The sequence below is a fragment of the Osmerus mordax genome, chromosome 20 (genome assembly GCF_038355195.1).
Source record: "Osmerus mordax isolate fOsmMor3 chromosome 20, fOsmMor3.pri, whole genome shotgun sequence".
NCBI classification, from domain to species: Eukaryota; Metazoa; Chordata; class Actinopteri; order Osmeriformes; family Osmeridae; genus Osmerus; species Osmerus mordax.
In genome coordinates this window covers 2,781,948-2,787,814 of record NC_090069.1, presented here as the reverse complement: position 1 = coordinate 2,787,814, position 5,867 = coordinate 2,781,948, and positions in this window count along the sequence as shown.

The following is a 5,867-nucleotide window of genomic DNA, read 5'->3' as shown; positions in this document are numbered from 1 at the left end:
ACTGTGGTAGGAAACCAAAGCATAGGGAGAACTTTTCTCCTTCACTTTTTCGGTTTTGTTTAAATTGGCGTGAGTGGGTGATGCATTTCACAAGTTCTTCTTATGCCAGTGGGTATTATGGGATGGGGTTACCCGTGTGAGAATTCTCAGCTTGCTCACAAAAGTAAAAGAATCAGTGAATGGAGAGGTTGAAAAGGAAAAGCAGGGATCCTAAGAGCTCTCCACGCTGTGGTTGGTCATGATTAAATCTCTGAAAAACACTGAAACAGATTCATGGTTTAAGGGGCCCCTGCAGAAAAGGAGTGTACCTGGAGGTTTCTTTCATTCGATCTCAGGAAGTCTTGAGAGAACAAACCTAGAGTGGGTATACGAGTCTGAGACTGGTTCAAGTTCAAGTCTTTTATTGTCAGATGCACAGAACAACACAGTCAGACTGGGCACTAAATTTCTTAGGGACAAGACAACGCAAAGCAACCTGGCATAACATAACATATAAGTACTCAGAACATAAATTACAGAACATAAATGACACCTATGATAAGCAAAAATATAATAAACCTCCTAAATATACAAAATAATGGCTAGTTTGGGCCGTACCAACACACAGAAGGGCATAGAAGGCATTCAACTGGTCGAGTACACCCCCTGGTCGTATGTAAATAGACTTAGGTAAAGATGTCATAATATTGTTGTTGCACATTAGAAGTTTAGGTGTGTTACATGTACTGTGTGTGTGTAAAGCAGGTCTAACAATGTTTAGGAATGATGTTTCATTAATAGTGAGTTAATTGCCTGGAAATGTCTCATGGATTCATGTTATCAGATTAAGAAGTTAATTCACAGACACCATGTATTCATAGCACACATATCTTACTTGATCAACAATGGACAAAAACTGAAAAAAAAGTATTTAGTCTTCAAAGCTAAGGAATCATGCTAACACACTTAAATTTAGATTTACTGTGCTGTACAATTCGTTCTTGCTATGGCACAGCAATCACTTAAACCACTCTCTGAATTAATAACCATCTTTGTTATGCATTATATTTTCAAACCTGTTGACCTACTTCAGAGAGTTGTTTTTGTTAAATGACAGTTGGAGGTCTCAAGCATCTCCATTTTGAAACCCTGTCATTACCATGAGAAAGATATTTGTGTGGAGGTTCCTCAGCTCATTAGGTAAACATAGTGTGCCATAGCAACGCACAGGTTGTGGTTCTCACCATGGCAAACTTACCAAAGCCTGTTGAAAAGCAGTGAAACTGTAATGTTGACAAAATGATGTCAAAAAGATTCACCAAACAGATAACAATTGTGAATGTCAAAAGGGTTACACATGAATAAAAACAGACTTCAACTTGCCAGTATTAGGCAACAGGCAAAAGTTGCACCTACATCTGATCCCAATAATATGTACATCTGACAAAAGCTACATTCTGTGAATGGAACTGATTTTCCTAGCTTCAAAGACGCGTCAAAGAGTGGGGGAGGGTCCAACTGAAAAACTGGTGAAGGCCTTTTGCAACTGTAGTTCATATACCCGTGGTTCATTAGAATTCTTCAGAGATGAATAGCGGGGAGGCCAGGAATAAAGACCCAACGTGAACAGGGTTAAGAAATGTGCTGGGCTGTAAAGTGTTTAATGCATGCAATATGCATAATGCAAAGGAGCTTTAGGGGAGACGGGAAGCAAAGAGATGGGGTGACTGTTTGGGGTCCTTATAGTCAATCATAAGGGTCTTCTGTGTGGTAAACAAAAGACACCACCATGTTCAAATCCATCCATTCAGCAGTCATAAAAGGAACTGTTCCTGCTTTTCGTCACACTTATAGCTCCAAAGAGACTGTAGCTACCAACCAGGGGGTATTATGTTGTCTAGAATACACACGTGATCAAATTAATTCCAGGCATGATACAATTGAACTCCAGACCACAAATAAAGGTGATCCTCAAATATCACAATCCCAATGTAGGATAAATATCACTGGCCTTCCTGCTCAATATGTAGTGTTCACTTTGTCTGTGGCCTCTTCTGAAGATGTAACTTCAGTCAGATGGCTGAGTGGTGAGGGAGTCGGGCTAGTAATCTGAAGGTTGCCAGTTCGATTCCCGGCCGTGCCAAAAATGACGTTGTGTCCTTGGGCAAGGCATTTCACCCCACTTGCTTCGGGGGGAATGTCCCTGTACTTACTGTAAGTCGCTCTGGATAAGAGCGTCTGCTAAATGACTAAATGTAAATATTACCGCTGATGATGTTACCAGATGGAGAAAAGACTGACTTTCACATGTATAAACTATCAACAGTGCTTCGCCTGGGATGTTATGAGAAGGTCAGTGACCTGGAGGGAATGTGACTTGGAGAAAGCTTCAAGTCTAAGAGCTCTGCACTATTAATAAAACATGGACACTATCTTTGTCATACTTGTGAAATCGAAAATACTAGAAAGAACATTTGCAGGAGAGGCTGGAATCCATTCTTATATTTTTTATTTTTATTTATTTTTTCCCAAGTTTTTCATGGTGGTTTTGTTTTTTACATTCTGTTGCTTTGAAACTTGTTTTGATTGGCAGTCTCCCCATTTCATGCATTTGAAAGAGTTAATGTACAACTAAAAAACATAATGTTTAGTGTTGAACCAACTGATGGCGTCAAAGATTAGATTTTCAGTTAAGTATTCATTGAGATGTCACCAAATCATCATAAAAACACTGAACAGATTGGTATGTTCAGTAATATGCTGTAAGGCATGATTGCAGTTAAGTCAGGGCTTGTAGGAAAATTAAGGTATGAAACGCATTGGAAACACTAACAGTCTATACACTTAAAACTTTTCTGTGGATTACATAGCTATAAAAATATAGGTTTTCCCCAAAACAGTCTAAACACAACTGTCTTGATTGTGGTACACTGTTATTTTGCACAAACAAAACATACTTTGTCTCAAGCTATTTTTGCTCCATTGAAACACAAAATAAATGCATATTTGCGCTGCTTGAATAAAATGTTCTCTCAGCAGTTGGTATCTGTGGGGATTATATTGTGCTTTTGTCGTATGCATAACCCTGAGATGACTGTTAAAGTAGATCTGAATAATTTCTTTATGTAGCATAAAGTTGACTCTGCAGGCAGCTTCTGGACTGCAGCCAAAGTCCCTGTACTTCCATTAAGAAGTGAGTTGTTCCCCATTTTGTCCGCATGTTTCACAGTCACTGAGAACACAGCGTTCAATGAATGCATTTCCTCACTGCCCCTGGATTTATCAGAGAGGCTTTTCGCTTTGTCTACAGCTGAGTGTTTCAATAGCTCCAATGTACTGCACACCATTTAGTTTATATTTAGTTCAATTTAGTTCAAAGTAAAGTTCTTACTGGTCACAGGTGGATTCCGATTTGTGAAAAGGTCAGTGTTCAAGAATATCGTGAACTTAACTTTGCTGAAATTACATGCAAGCTGAAAATATAAGCAAATACATGCAACAGCTTTGAAGATCAAAGGTAAATTCTGTGACCATAAAACAGCTTTTGTGGTCAGGCCCAAAGAGTCACATATACTACATTACCAACATCTACCTACAGAACGTATTTCCATCATCCTCACAACACTAATCCTTAGGATTTGAAAACACAGTCTTTATTTTCTGTCATTGAACAGTTAGAAAAGCTAATGGAGGTGTGGTTGCTTCCAGAATAGCAGATGGGGCTATGGAGCTCGATACACTATTTAATCAGGGGGGGGGGGCGGGGGGACATTTGTGAAAATGTTTTCCATAATTGACAAATAAAACACCAAATCCTATATCCATGCCTGTCAAAGGTAGCCTAATAGACCTTGTCCTTTAAAGTGTCCTTTAAATGAGAAAGTAGATTTTACACCTGCCTTGGAAAACTTTGACCTGTAGGAGAAGACATTGGTGAAGATAAACAAGGAATTATAGTTTACATAATAAAGGTTAAATATTAACAGCTGGGTATCTATGAGCACAAAAATAAACAGTTTTCTTGTCATCTCTGAAAACAGACAAAACCAAGCAACACCAAACACCATTATTTTCCAAATTTTTCTTTAAAAGAAGAGATTCATAAAACATTTGGTTTTCTACGTCACTATGTATACTGTATTACAACTAATGTGTGTAAAATGAGGTCACCTGAAACCATATAAAAAAGAAATAATAGTTTAAGATAAGATGAACAGCTTAGTTCAATTTACCAGAGCACATCAGTCAGGATGGCAGTCCAATTAAAATGTCACTCAAACCTACTCATCTTCATTTTAAACCAGTTTAAACCAGTTTCCTTAATATCACCACTATTGGGTTAGTCCTGCTGGTCCCTTACACAGTATTTAAGAGGTGTGGGTACCCATTGATGCATGTGTGACTGGGGAACATTTGTGAGGCCTATTCCTGGACAAAGCAGCTTACAGCCTCTTCAGTGCAGCCAGGACAGTACGCCTAAACTTGCAAAGGGATTTCAGTAGGCCAGCCTCCCTTGCCCTCCATAATTAGACCACCCACAATCACAGTCATGCGCCTGGGATTGTGTTTTCCTAGGGATTCTAGTACAGTCCAGATTGAAAACTGGTTGAGTGGGAATCCCACAGTTGGAACTCATGCTACAGTATGCTTACTGGGATGTGAATTTCGAACCATTCTTAGTACATACTCTATCTTATGTTAGAGGAGAACATCCTACTCTATCCTAGGACTTACATGGTGTACATACACAAGATAAAAAAAGAGGAACTTTGTATTTAATCAAATGTAGCTGAAAATGAAAGAGCTCAATTGTATTGCATTCTTGTTAAGAAGGTCTGTGTGGGGCAGGCAGATAATTTTATTGCAGTTCCACATTCCATGTAATCTAATAGTTCTAACATGTTAAAATGACATTTGTGTATTTGACCTACATCTTAGATTACATTTCAGACTGAAAAACACATGTATCATCAGGAATACGTTTGAATAGGGAGTCAGGTGGCTGAGCGGTGAGGGAATCGGGCTAGTAATCCGAAGGTTTCCAGTTCGATTCCCGGTCATGCAAACTGACGTTGTGTCCTTGGGCAAGGCACTTCACCCTACTTGCCTCGGGGGAATGTCCCTGTACTTACTGTAAGTCGCTCTGGATAAGAGCGTCTGCTAAATGACTAAATGTAATGTAAATGTAAATGAATATAGATGCTTTGGAAAATCACTGCTTCTAATCTACTTGATAGCACAATTGTAGCTACTATCACTTTGTAGGCTACTCTTGTGTGTGTAAAAACATGAAGGACCTCTTTATTTACAATTGAAAATGAACTTACAGGATACATAGACCCATTTATTAGGTTCGAGGAACTCTTTGAATGAGTGCTTTACATATAATACAACATCATATTTTTACGATAATGTAAGGCTATTACTTGGGTTACAGACACAAGACAATATGCAATTTGTGTAGCAGCAAAAATACACAACACTGGTCAGAATGACAGTAATAGTAATACGTTTAGTTGACAGTCTTCCTCGACAAAAAGTTATGTAATTTTCCTGAACGAGGTTCATGTGTGTCCTACTGGTTGCGTGCGAGAAAGCTGTACATTGAGGAAAAGTCTCGATTACATACAGGGACGTAATATGAATAATACATTTGTTTATTAGTCAGTTGCACGCCGGCTGAGCGGGGATTTCTCTTCTGGGCACTTGACAATGGCAAAAAGTAACACGTACGCCCATGGCGTGCACCGGGAATTTTAAACGAGAACCATACGATTACGCATTTTGATTGACATCCAGACGAGCTAGTGTGCGTGGTTCTAGGCTGTAGCCAGTTTCTCGCACTTGCTCCCAAAGCATTTTACACGGGCGGAGTCGTCCCGTTTATC